We start from the raw sequence: 19404 nt of genomic DNA on the forward strand, positions 1-19404 counted from the left end.
CAATGTTATATTCATGCCCCAATCATGAGCTCTCAAGAGAATTTATTATTCAGAATTTTTATGCTCGGCTTTCTCATAATGATCAAACCATGCTCGATAATTCTTGTACTGGTTCTTTTATGAAGAAGACTATTGAATTCTGGTGGGATCTGTTATAAAGAATTAAACACAACTCTTAAGATTGTGAACTCGACGAAGGTAAAGAGTCATGTATTGAACCTAAGTTTGATTGTGTTAAATCTTTTATGAATACAAATGCTTTTCAAAATTTTAGCACTAAATATGGACTTGACTCTGAGATAGTAGTTTCCTTCTGTGAATCTTTTGCTACTCATGTTGATCTCCCTAAGGATAAGTGGTTTAAAAATCACCCAGAAATTAAAGTAGAAATTAAAGAACCGGTAAAAGCTAAAGAAGAAACTATCATTTACAACGTTGATCCAGTTGTAATTCCCACTACTTATATTGAAAAAACACCTTTCCCTGTTAGGATGAAGGAACATGCTAAAGCTTTAATTGTGGTTAACAAAAGTTATGTTAGAACACCCAAACCATTTGAACAAATCAGAGTTGAACCAAGTGTTGCTACGGTTAAAGATCCCTTAGTTGATAATATTAATGGACATGTTATTTACTTATGTGGTGAAGCTTCTAGAATTGCCAAACCTGAAGGAGAAGATAAACATAGACCATTTGTTGGCATGCCTGTTGTCTCAGTTAAGATAGGACATCACTGTTATCATAGGTTATGTGACCTATGTTCTAGTGTGAGTGCTATTCCTTTCTCCTTATATCAAGAAATTAAAGATGAAATAGCACCTGCTGAAATAGAAGGCACAGATGTCACTATTTAAACTTCCTAATAGAAACACTATATCACCAATTGGGATTCTTAGAGATGTTCAATCTTTTGTGGGAAAAGAAAATACCCTACTGATTTTCTTGTTCTTAGCTCCCCACAAGATGACTTTTGTCCCATTATTTTTGGTATACCTTTCTTGAACACCGTCAATGCCAAAATATATTGTGAGAAACAAACTGTCGGTGTGAGCTTTGGTGATGAATCTCATGAATTTAATTTTTCCATGTTTAGTAAACAACCTCATAAGAAAGATTTGCCTAGTAAGGATGAGATTATTGGTCTTGCTTCTATTGTTGTGCCTCCTACTGATCCTTTGGATCAATATTTATTGGACCATGAAAATGATTTGCATATTCATGAAAGAAATGAAATAGATCGAATCTTTTTTGAACAACAACCTCTGCTTAAATACAATTTCCCTATTGAAGCTCTAGGAGGTTGATACGTCTCCAACATATCTATAATTTTTTATTGTTCCATGCTATTATATTATCTGTTTTGGATGTTTAATGGGCTTTATTATACACTTTTATTATTTTTGGGACTAACCTATTAACCGGAGGCCCAGTCCAAATTGTTGTTTTTTTTTGCCTATTTCAGTGTTTCACAGAAAAGGAATATCAAACGGAGTCCAAGCGGAATGAAACCTTCGGGAGAGTCATTTTTGGAACAAACATGATCCAGAAGACTTGGATTGGACGTCAAGAAAGAAGCGAGGAGGCCATGAGGCAGGGAGGCGCGCCTGCCCCCCTGGGCACGCCCCCCACCCTCGTGGTCCCCTCGCAGCTCCACCGACCTACTTCTTCCTCCTATATATACCCATATACTCCGAAAACATCCAGGGGCACCATAGATCGGGAGTTCCACTGCCGCAAGCCTTTGTAGCCACCAAAAACCAATCGGGACCCTGTTCCGGCACCCTGTCGGACGGGGGATCCCTCACCGGTAGCCATCTTGATCATCCCGGCGCTCTCCATGACGAGGAGGGAGTAATTCAACCTCGGGGCTGAGGGTATGTACTAGTAGCTATGTGTTTGATCTCTCTCTCTCTCTCTCGTGTTCTTGATTTGGCATGATCTTGATGTACCGCGAGCTTTGCTATTATAGTTGGATCTTATGATGCTTCTCCCCCTCTACTCTCTTGTAATGGATTGAGTTTTCCCTTTGAAGTTATCTTATGTGATTGAGTCTTTATGGATTTGAGAACACTTGATGTATGTCTTGCATGTGCTTATCTATGGTGACAATGGGATATTCACGTGATCTACTTGATGTACGTTTTGGTGATCAACTTGTGGGTTCAGTGACCTTGTGAACCTATGCATAGGGGTTGGCACACGTTTTTGTCTTGACTCTTCGGTAGAAACTTTGGAGAACTCTTTGAAGTACTTTGTGTTGGTTGAATAGATGAATCTCATATTGTGTGATGCATATCGTATAATCATGCCCACGGATACTTGAGGTGCATTGGAGTATCTATGTGACATTAGGGTTTTGGTTGATTTCTGTCTTAAGGTGTTATTCTAGTACGAACTCTATGATAGATCGAACAGAAAGAATAGCTTCGTGTTATTTTACTACGGACTCTTGAATAGATCGATCAGAAAGGATAACCTTGAGGTGGTTTCGTACCCTACAATAATCTCTTCTTTTGTTCTCCGCTATTAGTGACTTTGGAGTGACTCTTTTGTTGCATGTGGAGGGATAGTTATATGATCCAGTTATGTTATTATTGTTGAGAGAACTTGCACTAGTGAAAGTATGAACCTTAGGCTTTGTTTCCTAGCATTGCAATACCGTTTGTGCTCACTTTTATCATTAGTTACCTTGATGTTTTTATAATTTCAGATTACAAAAACCTATATCTACCATCCATATTGCACCTGTATCACCATCTCTTCGCCGAACTAGTCCACCTGTACAATATACCATTGTATTGGATGTGTTGGGGACACAAGAGACTCTTTGTTATTTGGTTACAGGGTTGTTTGAGAGAGACCATCTTCATCCTATGCCTCCCACGGATTGATAAACTTTAGGTAATCCACTTGAGGGAAATTTGCTACTGTCCTACAAACCTCTACACTTGGAGGCTGAACAAAGTCTACAAGAAGAAGGTTGCGTAGTAGACATCAAGCAATTTCTGGCGTTGTTGCCGGGGAGGTGAGTTCTTGAAGGTATATCTTAGGTCTTGCAATCGAATCTTTTTGTTTCTTGTTTTATCACTAGTTTAGTTTATAAAAGAAAACTACAAAAAAATGGAATTAAGGGTGCCTCATATGCTTGACCTTTGTAATGTCTTTCATAAAATGAAGGGAAGGAAAATTGCGCTCAAATACTAGAAGAAGAAATACATAGAATGCTTGGCATAAAATATGTGAATGATGAGCATGATTGCAATGTGGTTAGTACGAACTCTTTGAATATCCATAGTACTAATGATGATTGCACTAGTCATGATGAAAATGTCTCTTATAAGCATGTCAATTTTTATGGAGCGCATAGAGTTTTCAAGTACACACCAAATATGGAAGATAGATTTTGCAAGAGGCATAAGTATTGAGAGACCAGATGGTTGCAAGAAAGGCTACATGTTTGTGCTGAAAATTAAAATTTTCTTAATCATCCTTGGGAACTTTGCAATGAACGTGGTCATTTAAATATCCAATGCAAATTATTTCATGATTGTATCGTGTATAAAAATTGTGATGACTAGATTTTCCCTTGCACATCATAATGAACTTAGTTTGCTTTTTGGTTATGAAGAAATGAAATGTATAACTAAGGATATGCCAGAATTTTTCCTTGATAAAGTTCTTGATTTTGATCCAGAAGTAATTTTTATGTATTGTGCGCTGAATTGCATTGAAAATCCTTATATTGCCAATTACATAAAGAAAATAAAACAAATAGAAGATGAAGAGAATACTAATGAGAGGGAAGAGACTTCCCAATATCCTCCTATTATTTCTTAGACAGAGAAGCAAAGGTAGAAAGGTATCCCTCCCAAATGATGTTGCTCCTATTACTCATTGTGATGATGATAATTTCTATACTCTTGGTGCTATCCATACTATTAATGATGAGAGTGATTATGCTTATGATATGAAAAGGCCCAAGCTTGGGGATGCTATGTTTGATGAGAATGACATGTTTGAGAATATATTTGCTGTAATTAATGTTTGTCCCAAGCTTGGGGATGCTATGTTTAATGAAGACGATATTTTTAGCCTCCCAAGTTTTGATGAGCAAATTTATTATGATGATAGCATGCCTCCTATTTATGATGATTATTGTGATGACACTTATGTTATAAAAAGTAGTGATGATTATATTTATAAAACTTGTCATGATTATGATTACCCTTCTTCTGAACATTAATCTTTCAACGTGGAAACAATTAATAGTAGTCGAGTTTCTTATGATACTCCACTATTCCGAATGAGAAGAATTTTGCTTATGTGGACAGTAGTAAAATTTATATGCTTGTGCATCATGAAAATAATGCTTTATGTGATGGTTATATTGTTGAATTCAATCATGATGCTACTGAAAATTATTATGAGGGAGGAACATATGCTTGTAGGAATTGCAATAATATCAAGTTTCCTCTTTATGTGTTGAAAATGTTGAAGCTATGCTTGTTTTACCTTCCTATGATAGTTGATTCTTGTTACCGTAAGTTGTTTCATCACAAAATCCCTATGCTTAGGAAGTGGGTTAGGCTTAAATGTGCTAGTCATGTGCTTCATGATGCTCCCATTATGTTTCAATTCTTATCTTTTATGTGAGCGTCATTGTCATCATCATGCCTAGCTAGAAAGGCATTAAAGAAAAGCGCGTGTTAGGAGACGACCCAATATTTACCTTACTGTTTTTTAGTGTTGACATGATTAAGATACTATAGTAATCATGTTTTATAGATTTTATTTCAATAAAGTGCCAAGTAATACCTTTAGGATAGCTTACGATGATAGTTGTGTTGATCCTGCTAAAAATCAGAAGGTATTATTGTGTCCCTAAGAAAGGAGGTATTACTGTTGTTCCTAATGATAAGAATGATCTTATTCCACAAAGAATTGTCACAGGCTATAGTATGGTAATTGATTATAGAAAATGAAATAAAACTACTAGAAAAGATCATTACCTGCTGCCTTTTATCGATCAAATGTTAGAAAGATTATCCAAGAACACACATATTTGCTTCCTTGATGGATACTCCGGCTTTTCACAAATACCTGTTTTGCAATCTGATTAAGAAAATACCACTTTTACTTGTCCTTTTGGAAGATTTGCTTATAGATGTATGCCTTTCGGTTTATGTAATGCACCTGCTACCTTTCAAAGATGTATGACTGCTATATTCTCTGATTTTTGTAAAAAGTTTGTTGTGGTTTTCATGGATGACTTTTCTGTTGATGGGAAATATTTTGATGATTGTTTAAGAAATCTTGATCGAGTTTTGCAGAGATGTGAACAAACAAATCTCGTATTGAATTGGGAGAAGTGCCACTTTATGGTTAATGAAGCTATTGTCTTGGGCCATAAAATTTTTGAAAGAGGCATTGAGGTGGACAAAGCCAAGGTTGATGCAATTCAGAAAATGCCATGTCCTAAAGATATCAAAGGATTCGTAGTTTCCTTGGTCATGCTGGTTTGTATAGGAGGTTTATGAAAGACCTTTCTAAAATTTCTAGGCCTCTTATGAATCTTTTGCAAAAGGATATTCCCTTTATTTTTTATGATGATTGTATGGAAGCCTTTGAAACACTAAAGAAAGCCTTAATTACTGCACCTGTTGTTCAACCGCCTGATTGGTACTTGCATTTTGAGATTATGTGTGATGGTAGTGATTATGTTGTTGGTGTTGTTCTAGGATGAAGAGTTGATAAAAAACTGAATATTATTCATTATGCTACTAAAACTCTAGATAGTGCTCAACGAAACTATGCTACTACTAAAAAAGAATACTTAGCAGTGGTGTTTGCTTGTGATAAATTCAGATCTTACATTGTTGATTATAAAGTAATTGTTCACATAGATCATGCTGCTATAAAATATCTTATGGAAAAGAAAGTTGCTAAACCTACAGTCATTAGGTGGGTTCTTCTGCTACAAGAATTTGATTTGCATATCACTGATAGGAAAGGAGAAGAGAACCCCGTAGCTGTCAACTTGCATAGGCTTGAAAATATTCTTGATGACCCACTGCTACGTCTTGAGCTTGTGTTGGTTTTCCTTGAAGAGGAAAGGGTGATGCAGTAATAGTAGCGTAAGTATTTCCCTCAGTTTATGAGAACCAAGGTATCAATCCAGTAGGAGGCTCCTCAAAAGTCCCATGCACCTACACAAACAAACAAAGAACTCGCAACCAACGCGATAAAGGGGTTGTCAATCCCTTCACGGCCACTTGCGAAAGTGAGATCTGATATAGATAATATGATAAGATAAATATATTTTTGGTATTTTATGATATAGATTGGAAAAGTAAAGATGCAAATAAAAGTAGATTGAAAGCTTATATGATAAAAGATAGACCCGGGGGCCATAGGTTTCACTAGAGGCTTCTCTCAAGATAGCATAAGTATTACGGTGGGTGAACAAATTACGGTCGAGCAATTGATAGAAAAGGGAATAATTATGAGATTATCTAGGCATGATCATGTATATAGGCATCACGTCTGTGACAAGTAGACCGACTCCAGCATGCATCTAGAGTATTAAGTTCATAAGAACAGAGTAACACTTTAAGAACGATGACATGATGTAGAGGGATAAACTCATGCAATATGATATAAACCCCATCTTTTTATCCTCCATGGCAACAATACAATACGTGCCTTGCTGCCCCTGCTGTCACTGGGAAAGGACACCACAAGATTGAACCCAAAGCTAAGAACTTCTCCCATGGAAAGAAAGATCAATCTACTAGGCCGAACCAAACCGATAATTCGAAGAGACTTGCAAAGATAACTCAATCATACATAAAAGAATTCAGAGGAGATTCAGATATTTCTCATAGATAAACTTGATCATAAACCCACAATTCACCGGATCTCAACAAACACACCGCAAAAAGAGTTACATCGAATAGATCTCCACAAGAGATGGGGAGAACATGGTATTGAGATCCAAAAAGAGAGAAGAAGCCATCTAGATAATAACTATGAACCCGAAGGTCTGTGGTAAAGTACTCACAACTCATCGGAAGGGCTATGGTGTTGATGTAGAAGCCCTCCGTGGTCGATTCACCCTCCGGCGGAGCGCCGGCGAAGGCTCGAAGATGGGATCTCGCGGACACAGAAGGTTATGGTGGCGTAAATATTTCTTTGGTGGCTCCCTGGATGTTTTCGGGGTACGTGGGTATATATAGGAGGAAGAAGTACATTGATGGAGCCACAACTTTCGATGGGCGCGCCCTGTAGGGGTGGGCGCTGATAACCCACAAGTGTAGGGGATCGCAACAGCTTTCGAGGGTAGGGTATTCAACCCAAATTTATTGATTCGACACAAGGGGAGCCAAAGAATATTCTTGAGTATTAGCAGTTGAGTTGTCAATTCAACCACACCTGGATAACTTAGTATCTGCAGCAAAGTATTTAGTAGCAAAGTAGTATGATAGTAATGGTAACGATAGCAAAAGTAATATTTTTGGGTTTTGTAGTGATTGTAACAATAGCAACGGAAAAGTAAATAAACGAAGCACAATATATGAAAAGCTCGTAGGCAATGGATCAGTGATGGATAATTACGTCGGATGCGATTCCTCATGTAATAGTTATAACATAGGGTGACACAGAACTAACTCTAGTTCATCAATGTAATGTAGGCATGTATTCCGAATATAGTCATACATGCTTATGGAAAAGAACTTGCATGACATCTTTTGTCCTACCCTCCCGTGGCAGCGGGGTCCTAGCGGAAACTAAGGGATATTAAGGCCTCCTTTTAATAGAGAACCGGGCCAAAACATTAAGACATAGTGAATACATGAACTCCTCAAACTACGGTCATCACCGAGAAGTATCCCGATTATTGTCACTTCGGGGTAGTCGGATCATAACACATAATAGGTGACTATAGACTTGCAAGATAGGATAAAGAACACACATATATTCATGAAAACATAATAGGTTCAGATCTGAAATCATGGCACTCGGGCCCTAGTGATAAGCATTAAGCATAGCAAAGTCATAGCAACATCAATCTTAGAACATAGTGGATACTAGGGATCAAACCCTAACAAAACTAACTTGATTACATGATAAATCTCATCCAACCCATCACCGTCCAGCAAGCCTACGATGGAATTACTCACGCACGGCAGTGAAGATCATGAAATTGGTGATGGAGGATGGTTGATGATGACGACGACGATGAATCTCCCTCTCAGACGCTCCGAACGGACTCCAGATCAGCCCTCCCGAGAGAGATTAGGGCTTGGCGGTGGCTCCGTATCATAAAACGCGATGAAACTTTCTCTCTGATTTTTTTATCTGTGAGACGGAATATATGAAGTTGGAGTTGAGGTGGGCGGAGCTGCAGGGGGCCCATGAGACAGGGGGCGCACCCAGAGGGGGTGGGCACGCCCCCACTCTCGTGGACAGGGTGTGGGCCCCGTGGTCTTGATTCTTTCGCCAATATTTTTTATATTTTCTAAAACTTGTCTCCGAGGATTTTCAGGTCATTCCGAGAACTTTTGTTTTCTACACATGAAACAACATCATGGTAATTCTGCTGAAAACAGCGTTAGTCCGGGTTAGTTTCATTCAAATCATGCAAGTTAGAGTCCAAAACAAGGGCAAAAGTGTTTGGAAAAGTAGATACGTTGGGGACGTATCAACTCCCCCAAGCTTAAACCTTTGTTTGTCCTCAAGCAATTCAGTTGATAAACTGAAAGTGAGAAAGAAAAACTTTTACAAACTCTGTTTGCTCTTGTTGTTGTAAACATGCAAAGCCAGCATTCAGGTTTCAACAAATATTATAAACTAACCATACTCACAATGACACCTCGGTCTCACAATTACTCATATCAATAGCATAATTAGCTAGCGAGCGATAATAATAAAACTTGGATGACAACACTTTCTCAAAACAATCATAACATGATATAACAAAATGGTATCTCACTAGCCCTTTCTGAGACCGCAAAACATAAATGCAGAGCACCTTTAAAGATCAAGGACTGACTAAACATTGTAATTCATGGTAAAAGAGATCCAATCAAGTCATACCCAATATAAACCAATAATAATGAATGCAAATGACAGTGTGCTCTCCAACGGGTGCTTTTTAATAAGAAGGTGATGACTCAACATAAAAATAAATAGATAGGCCCTTCGCAGAGGGAAGCAGGGATTTGTAGAGGTGCCAAAGCTCGATTTTAAAATAGAGATTGAATAATATTTTGGGCAGCATACTTTCACTGTCAACGCAACAACCATGAGATGGTTGTATCTTCCATACTACATGCATTATAGGCAGTTCCCACATAGAATGGTAAAAGTTTATACTCCCCCAACCACTAACAAGCATCAATCCATGGCTTGCTCAAAACAAGGAGTGCCTCCAACTAACAACAGCCCTAGGGGAGTTTTGTTTAATTATATTGATTTGCTTTGATCTTTTTGGATCATGGGACTGGGCATCCCGGTTACCGACCCTTTCTCGTGAATGAGGAGCGGAGTCCACTCCTCTTGAGAATAACCCGCCTAGCATGGAAGATATAGGCAGCCCTAGTGGAAACATGAGCTGCTCGAGCATACAAAACAGAATTTCATTTGAAGGTTTGGAGTTTGGCACATACAAATTTACATGGAACGGCAGGTAAATACCGCATATAGGAAGGTATGGTGGACTCATATGGAACAGCTTTGGGATTTAAGGAGTTTGGATGCACAAGCAGTATTCCCGCTTAGTACAGGTGAAGGCTAGCAAAAGACTAGGAAGCGACCAACTGAGAGAGCGACAACAGTCATAAACATGCATTAAAACTAATTCACACCGAGTATAAGCATACGTAGGATATAATCCACCATGAACATAAATATCATGAAGGCTACGTTGATTTGTTTCAACTGCATGCGTGAACATGTGCCAAGTCGAGTCACCCAATTCATTCAAAGGAGGATACCATCCCATCATACCACATCATAATCATTCTAATAGCATGCTGGCACGCAAGGTAAACCATTATAACTCATAGCTAATCAAGCATGGCACAAGCAACTATAATCTCTAAATGTCATTGCAAATATGTTTACTTCATAATAAGCTGAATCAGGAACGATGAACTCATCATATTTACAAAAACAAGAGAGGCCGAGTTCATACCAGCTTCTCTCATCTCAATTAGTCCATCATATATCATCATTATTGCCTTTCACTTGCACGACCGAACGATGTGTATAATAATAATAGTGCACGTGCATTGGACTAAGCTGGATTCTGCAAGCATTCAACTCGAGAGAGAAGACAAAATAATATGGGCTCTAGGTTAAATAAACAATCATGCATATAAGAGCCACTAAACATTTTAAATATGGTCTTCTACTCTCAACCCCTCAAAGGAAAGAAAAGAAAATAAAACTATTTACACGGGAAAGCTCCCAACAAGTAAAAGAAGAACGAGAAATCTTTTTGGGTTTTCATTTTAATTTCTACTACAAGCATAAAAATTAAACTAACTAAATTTTTTGGTTTTTCTTAAGGTTTATCAAACACACAAGAAGAGAACTTGAAAAAGAAAATTAAACTAGCATGGATAATACAATGAAAGAGTATGAGCACCGACGACTAGAATAGTGTGTGAACATGAATGTAAAGTCGGTGAGAAATACATACTCCCCCAAGCTTAGGCTTTTGGCCTAAGTTGGTTTAATGCCACGGACCGCGGCTACTCTCCCCGGTGTACTGAGAGGTGTAATCAGGATACCATTGGTTGGAGATCTCCTCCGGATCCAACTGATAAGATGATGGACAATATGGGTCCAGTGGTGGTTCCGTCTCGGGCTCAGGTTCTAGAGTGGATTCTTGGCCTCGATGAGCGTACACCTCTTCCGGCGTGACAAGAAAATTATCTGCAGTCAAATCAAACAACAAAGGTGCAGGCAAAATAATAGTCTCATTGTGTTTCTTACTAAATCTCAAGTTATATAAGAGCGTCTTATCATCATTTTGAACAATAAAGTTGTGTGCTACCATGCTCCTATAATCTAAAATGTTAGAAGGCAAAATTGTCTCCTCTTTCTCATAGTGCCTAATAGGTATCCCAAAATGTCTAGCAAGACATGCTGCATAGATACCTCGAAAGATGGGGCCTTTTGTACGACCATGTTTAAACGTTTAACAATAACGGCACCCATACTAAAACTATTATCACCAAACAAGGCATGGAAAAGGATAATAATACCTGGGACACTGAAGTTTCCACTATTTCCACGACCAATCAAGCATCTACTATCAAATATGGCAAAGTAGCATAAAACTGGAAAGTGTATGCTTGAGATCTCGCATCGGAACCCTTCTATGGGTCCCCTACAATGATAGTGTTAACAAAGCCATCCACATCCCTAGGAAGCGGTTCATCTAATTTTCCCTGAAAGGGTATCCTACATACCGCACAAAAATCACATAAAGACATTTCTCTAAATTCATCATATAAATGAAATGATACTGAAGGCGGTGACTTCTCAAGATAATAATAAAAGTTTTGCACGAAGGTATTGGTGAGTAAGAGATACTGGTCGATCCGGTTGTGGAGGAAATCGGTGAGGCCTACATTATTGATCAAAGAATAAAAATCTTCATAAATTCCAGCTTCTCTCAAGAAATCATCGCATGGTCATTCACACGGCCGTATTTCTGCTATGCGAGGAAGATTATACTTGGCCTTTTCCTTCTCTTTAACTTGTTTTTCCTGGGAGCCTGGGCTAGAAGAGCCCCTCAAAAATCTCTTTAACATTTTCTGAAAATTTCTGAAATTTTAGTAACTTCAAAATAAAAGTGAATAAGACTAAACAAGTTTGATAGCAACTACTCCTACAAGTGCCTAGAGCCTAAATCATGCATTAGAATTACTTGGAACCTCATAAATTTAACATGCAAGCTCAAGAAGAGGGTCACCAAGGCAGCAAGGGTTTGCAATGAATAAAGCACTAGAACAAAAACTATTTGGACCAACGGAGGACTCACATACCAAGCAATAATCTCCCAAAGCAGTTTTGTGAATGGAGCTTTGTGCAAGGAGATCAAAAATCGCAGCAAAATGAGCTAGAACTCGTGCTTGAGCTGGATGGGGATTTCTTTGCGAAGAATATGGAGTGTGCATAAGTGGAAGGGGGCCACCAGGGGACCATGAGACAGGGGGGGACCGCCCAGGGATGGTGGGCGCGCCCTCCACTCTCGTGGCCTGGTGCTTGCCCCTCCTGTAGTGATTTTAGTGCGTAAAATCCTCAAATAATCCATAAAAAATCATACTAAATTTGCAGGGCATTTGGAGCACTTTTATTTTCGGGGTATTTTTATTGCACGGATAATTCAGAAAACAAACAGATAATACTATTTTTGCTTTATTTATTTGAAATAACAGAAAGCAAAAAGAAAGTACAGAAGGTTGTGCCTTCTAGTTTCGTCCATCTCATGATCATCAAAATGAATCCACTAACAAGGTTGATCAAGTCTTGTTAACCAACTCATTCCGAGTAACACGGAACCGGAGAAATTTCAAAGTGACACTAAGTTACCTCAACGGGAATATGAACATCCCCACTAATAAGAATATCATAGTTTTTCTTGACAGTAGGGAGAGGAAATTCAAAACCTTCAATAATGATTAATGGAATTTTCTCAATAGAATTTATGCTATGAACTTGAGATTGTTTCCTCGGAAAATGTACCGTATGCTCATTTCCATTAACATGAAAGGTGACATTGCCTTTGTTGCAATCAATAACAGCACCTGCAGTATTTAAAAAGGGTCTACCAAGGATAATCGACATACTATCGTCCTCAGGAATATCAAGAATGACAAAGTCTGTTAAGATAGTAACATTCGCAACTACGACAAGCACGTCCTCACAAATGCCGACAGGTATAGCAGTTGATTTATCATCCATTTGCAAGGATATCTCAGTGGGTGTCAACTGCTACATCTTGAGCTTGCGTTGGTTTTCCTTGAAGAGGAAAGGGTGATGCAACATGGTAGCGTAAGTATTTCCCTCAATTTTTGAGAACCAAGGTATCAATCCAGTAGGAGGCTCCTCAAGAAGTCGCGGATACAGAAGGTTACAGCGGTGGAAATTGTGTTTCGGGTGCTCCCTGGATGTTTTCGGGCTATGTAGGCTTATATAGGAGGAAGAAGTACGTAGGTGGCCGCCCGAGGGGCCCACGAGACAGGGGGCGCACCCTATGGCGGGGCACCCTACCTTGTCGTGGCCCCCTCGGCTGCTTCTTGACTTGCACTCCAAGTCCTCTGGATCACGTTCGTTCCAAAAATCACGCTCCCGAAGATTTCATTCCATTTGGACTCCGTTTGATATTCCTTTTCTTCGAAATACTGAAATAGGCAAAAAAACAGCAATACGGGCTGGGCCTACGGTTAGTAGGTTAGTCCCAAAAATGATATAATTGTGTAAAATAAAGCCCATAAACATCCAAAACAGGTAATATAATAGCATGGAACAATCAAAAATTATAGATACGTTGGAGCCGTATCAAGCATCCCAAGCTTAATTCCTGCTCGTCCTCGAGTAGTTAAATGATAAAATAGAATTTTTTATGTGGAATGCAACCTAGCATAATTCTCAATATAATTTTATTTATTGTGGCATGAATGTTCAGATCCAAATGATTCAAGATAAAAGCTTACAAAACATAAAAATAATAATGCTTCAAAGCCTACTAACAAATAATCATGTCCTATCAAAATAAGATAGCCAAAGAAAGCTTATCCCTACAAAATCATATAGTTAGCCCATGCATCATTTTAATTACACAAAATACTCCCATCATGCACAACTCCGATGACGAGCCGAGTAATTGGTTCATACTTTTTAACGCGCTTCAGCTTTTTCAACTCTTACGCAATACATGAGCGCAAGCCATGGACATAGCACTATGGTGGCCTAATATGGTGGTTGTGAGGACAAAAAGTGGGAGAAGATAGTCTCACATCAACTAGGCATATCAACGGGCTATGGAGATGCCCATCAATAGATATCAATGTGAATGAGTAGGGATTGCCATGCAACGGATGCACTAGATCTATAAATATATGAAAGCTCAACAAAAGAAACTAAGTGGGTGTGCATCCAACTTGCTTGCTCATGAAGACCTAGGGCATTTTGAGGAAGCCCGTCATTGGAATATACAAGCCAAGTTTTATAATGAAAAATTCCCACTAGTATATGAAAGTGACAACATATGAGACTCTCTATCATGAAGATCATGGTGCTATTTTTGAAGCACAAGCGTGGAAAAAGAGATAGTAGCAATTGTCCCTTCTCTCTTTTTCTCTCATTTTTTTTCTTTTTTTCGTGGGCTTCTTTGGCCTCTTTTATTTCATGGGCTTCTTTGGCCTCTTTTATTTTTATGAAGTCCGAAGTCCCATCCCGACTTGTGGGGGATAGTCTTCAGCATACTTTCCTCACTGGGACAATGCTCTAATAAAGAAGTTCATCACACTTTTATGGATTTACAACTCAAGAATTACAACTCAAAGCCAGAACAAAATATGACTCTAAATGAATGCCTCCGGCGGTGTACCGGGATATGCCATGAATCAAGAGTGACCTTGCCACAAATACGATGTCAACTACATGATCATGCAAAGAGCAATATGAGAATGATGAACGTGTCATAGTAAACGGAATGGTGGAAAGTTGCATGGCAATATATCTCGAAATGGCTATGGAAATGCCATATAGGTAGGTATGGTGGCTGTTTTGAGGAAGGCTAATAATGGGTTCATGATACCGGCGAAAATTGCGCGGTATAATAGAGCTAGCTAAGTGGAAGGATGAGTGTGCGTATATCCATGAACTCACATTAATCATAAAGAACTCATATACTTATTGCAAAAGCCTACTTCGCCCTCGAAGCAAAGTACTACTACGCATGCCCCAAGAGGGATGGATTGAAAAAGTTCCATCACTCGTCCCCGACTGCCACTCATAAGGAAGACACTCAAAAGAGCACCTCATGCAAAAAAAAATTCACACAACTTTTACCATACATGCATGCTACGGGACTTGCCAACTTCAACAACATTATTTCTTAATTTCATAATTATCCACTAGCATGACCCTAACATTACTACCTTTATATCTCAAAACAATTATCTAGCATCAAATTGATCCTAGCATCCAATTCACTTTCTATGATAGTTTTTATTATACCCAACTTGGATGCTCATCATTCTAGGACCAAATTCATAACCAAAGAAAATACCATGCTGTTCTAAGAGACTCTCAAAATAATATAAGTGAAGCACGAGAGACTAGCAATTTCTTCAAAATTAATCCACCGCCATGCTCTAAAAGATATAAGTGAAGCACTAGAGCAAAAACTATCAAGCTCAAAAGATATAAGTGAAGCACATAGAGTATTCTAGCAAATTCTAATCAAATAGGCTTCTCCCAAAAGTTTTGTACAACAAGGATGATTGTGGTAAACTAAAAAGCAAAGACTAATATAATACACGACGCTCCAAGCAAAACACATATCATGTGGCGAATAAAAATATAGCTCCAAGTAAAGTTACCAATGAACGAAGACGAAAGAGGGGATGCCTTCCCGGGGCATCCCCAAGATTAGGCTTTCGGCCATCCTTGAAAATCTTGGGGTGCCATGGGCATCCCCAATCTCTATTCCATAGTCCATAAAAGCTTTACCCAAAACTTGAAAACTTCACAACACAAAACTCAACAAGAAATCTTATAAGCTCCGTTAGTGAAAGAAAACAAAACCACCACATGAGGTACTGTAATTAACTAATTATTTATTTATTTTGGTGTTAAACCTACTGTATTCCAAGTTCTCTATGGTTCATACGCTTACATACTAGCCATAGATGCATTGAAATAAGCAAACAACACACGAATGGCAGAATCTGTCAAAAACAGAATAGTCCGTAGCAATCTGTAACTAACGCAAACTTCTGGAACCTTAAAAATCCTACCAAAATAGGAAGTCCTCAACAATTTGTTTATTGATCATCAGCAAAAAGAATCAATGCAAAATCACGTTCATGTGATTTATTGAATGTTTTCTCGTGAGCACAAAGTTTCTGTTTTTCAGCAGAAACAAATCAACTCATATCAAAGGTTATCCTATAGGTTCTACTTGGAACAAACTCTAATTAAAAGATAAAAACACATCTAAACAGAAAGTAGAAACAAAATTTATTACTAAACAGGAATAAAAACAAAGATCATAAAGAAAATTGGGTTCCTCCCAACTAGCGCTATCGTTTAACGCCCCTAGCGAGGCATAAAAGCGATGATAGATCTAAGTAGTGCCATCTTTGACACTCGGTTCATAGGTAGCTCGCATGATAAATTCATAAGGTAATTTGACTTTCTTTCTTGTAAAGTGCTCCATGCGTTTCTTTAATGGAAATTGGAATCTAATATTCCCTTCCTTCATATCAATAATCACACCAATCGTTCTAAGGAAAGGTCTACCAAGAATAATAGGGCAAGAAAGATTGCAATCTATATCAAGAATGATAAAATCAACGGGCACAAAATTTCTATTTGAAGGACATCATTGATCCTTCCTATTGGATTTTTAATGGTGGAATCCGCAAGGTGCAAATTTAAACAACAATCATCAAGATCATGGAAACCTAGAATATCACATAAAGTTTTTGGAATCGTGGAAACACTAGCACCCAAATCACACAAAGAAAAACACTCATGATCTTTAATTCTAATCTTTATAGTAGGTTCCCACTCATCATTAAGTTTTCTAGGTATAGAAACTTCGAAATTAAGTTTTCATCAAAAGATTGCATCAAGGCATCAACAATATGTTTGGTAAACGCTTTATTTTGACTATAAGCATGTCGAGAATTAACAACGGATTGCAACAAGGAAATACAACTTTCTAAAGAACAATTATCATAATCAAAATCCTTGAAATCCGAAATAGTGGGTTCAATACTACTTAAAGTCATGACCTCTCCAATCCCACTTTTACAAAATTTAGCATCAAGATCTAGAAACTCTAAATTTCTAGGATGCCTTCTAAATAAAGTTGACTAATCTCCAGTCCCATTATTACCAAGATTCATATTGCAAAACAAAGATCTAATATGCGACATATCAATAACTTTGAGATCTTCATCATTATTTTCATGGAAACTAGAAGAATACGCTTTTATAAAGCTATCTTTCTTAGCACGCAATCTAGCGGTTCTTTCCTTGCACTCATCAATGGAAATTCTCATTACTTTGAGAGACTCATTGATATCATGCTTAGGAGGAGAATTTTTCTTCAAGGGAAAGTCTATCAACGTTCCTAGCCAAATCATCAACTTTGAGCAATTTTTCTTCAAGCAAAGCACTAAAATTCTTTTGAGAAATCATAAATTCTTTCACACTATTCTCAAAATCGGAGGGCAACTTATTAAAATTACCATAAGAATTGTTGTAGGAATTACTAGGGAACGGTCTAGGATTAAAATTTCCTCTATAAGCATTGTTTCCAAAACTATTCCTACCAATAAAATTCACATCCATAGATTCATTATTATTCTCAATCAATGTAGATAAAGGCATATCATTGGGATCAAAAGGAGTATTTTCATAAGCTCATCCATGTTTCCACTCAAAACATTAATTTCTTCTATAGCATGCACTTCTTTACTAGTAGATCGTTCGGTGTGCCATTGAGAATAATTAGCCATAATATTATCAAGAAGTTTTGTAGCATATCCTAAAGTGATTTCCATAAACGTGCCTCCGGCGCCCGAATCTAAAAGATTTTTAGAAGCAAAGTTCAATCCGGCATAAATTTTTTGTATGATCATCCATAAATTCAAACCATGAGTAGGGCAATTGCGAATCATCAATTCCATTCTTTCCCAAGATTGGGCAACATGCTCATGATCAAGTTGTTTAAAATTCATAATATCGTTCCTAAGAGTGATGATCTTAGCGGGAGAAAAATACTTAGACATAAAAGCGTCTTTGTACTTGTTCCAAGAGTCAATACTATTTTTAGGTAAAGACGAAAACCAAACTTCAGCACGATCTCTAAGTGAAAACGGAAATAACTTCAATTTAACAATATCATTATACGTATCTTTCTTCTTTTGCATAACACACAAATCAACAAAGTTGTTTAGATGAGTAGCGGCATCTTCACTAGGAAGGCCGGCGAATTGATCTTTCATAACAAGATTCAGCAAAGCGGTATTGATTTCACAAGACTCAACATCATTAAGAGGAGCAATCAGAGTACTAAGGAAATCATCATTATTGGTATTCAAGAAATCACACAATTTGGTATTATCTTGCGCCATGGCAACAAGTAATCCAACACACAAGCAAACAGAAAAAGGAAACAAAAGAGAGGAGGAGATTGGGAAAGAGAGGGCAAATAAAATGGCAAGGGTGAAGTGGGGGAGAGGAAAACGGGAGGCAAATGGCAAATAATGTAAATGCGAGGGAGATGAGTTTGTGATGGGTACTTGGTATGTCTTGACTTGAGCGAAGACCTCCCCGGCAATGGCGCCAGAAATCCTTCTTGCTACATCTTTAGCTTGCGTTGGTTTTCCTTGAAGAGGAAAGGGTGATGCAGCATGGTAGCGTAAGTATTTCCCTCAGTTTTCGAGAACCAAGGTATCACTCTAGTAGGAGGCTCCTCAACAAGTCCCACGAACCTACACAAACAAACAAAGAACTCGCAACCAACGCAATAAAGGGGTTGTCAATTCCTTCACGGCCACTTGCGAAGTGAGATCTAATAGAGATAATATGATAAGATAAATATAATTTTGGTATTTTATAATATAGATGCAGAAAATAAAAGATGCAAATAAAAGTAGATTGGGAGCAAATATGATAAGAGATAGACCTAGGGGCCATAGGTTTCACTGGAGGCTTCTCTCAAGATAGCGTAAGTATTACGGTGGGTGAACAAATTACTGTCGAGCAATTGATAGAAAAGCGAATAATTATGAGATTATCTAGGCATGATCATGTATATAGGCATCACGTCGGCAACAAGTAGACCGACTCTTGCCTGCATCTACTACTATTACTCCACACATCGACCTCTATCCAACATGCATCTAGAGTATTAAGTTCATAAGAACAGAGTAACGCATTAAGCAAGATGACATGATGTAGAGGGATAAACTCAAGCAATATGATATAAACCCCATATTTTTATCCTCGATGGCGACAATACAATACGTGTCTTGCAACCCCTACTGTCACTGGGTAAGAACACCGCAAGATTGAACCCAAAGCTAAGCACTTCTCCCATGGCAAGAAAGATCAATCTAGTAGGCCAAACAGAACCGATAATTCAAA

This window comes from Triticum aestivum, chromosome 6A (genome assembly GCF_018294505.1).
Source record: "Triticum aestivum cultivar Chinese Spring chromosome 6A, IWGSC CS RefSeq v2.1, whole genome shotgun sequence".
Classification (NCBI taxonomy): domain Eukaryota; kingdom Viridiplantae; phylum Streptophyta; class Magnoliopsida; order Poales; family Poaceae; genus Triticum; species Triticum aestivum.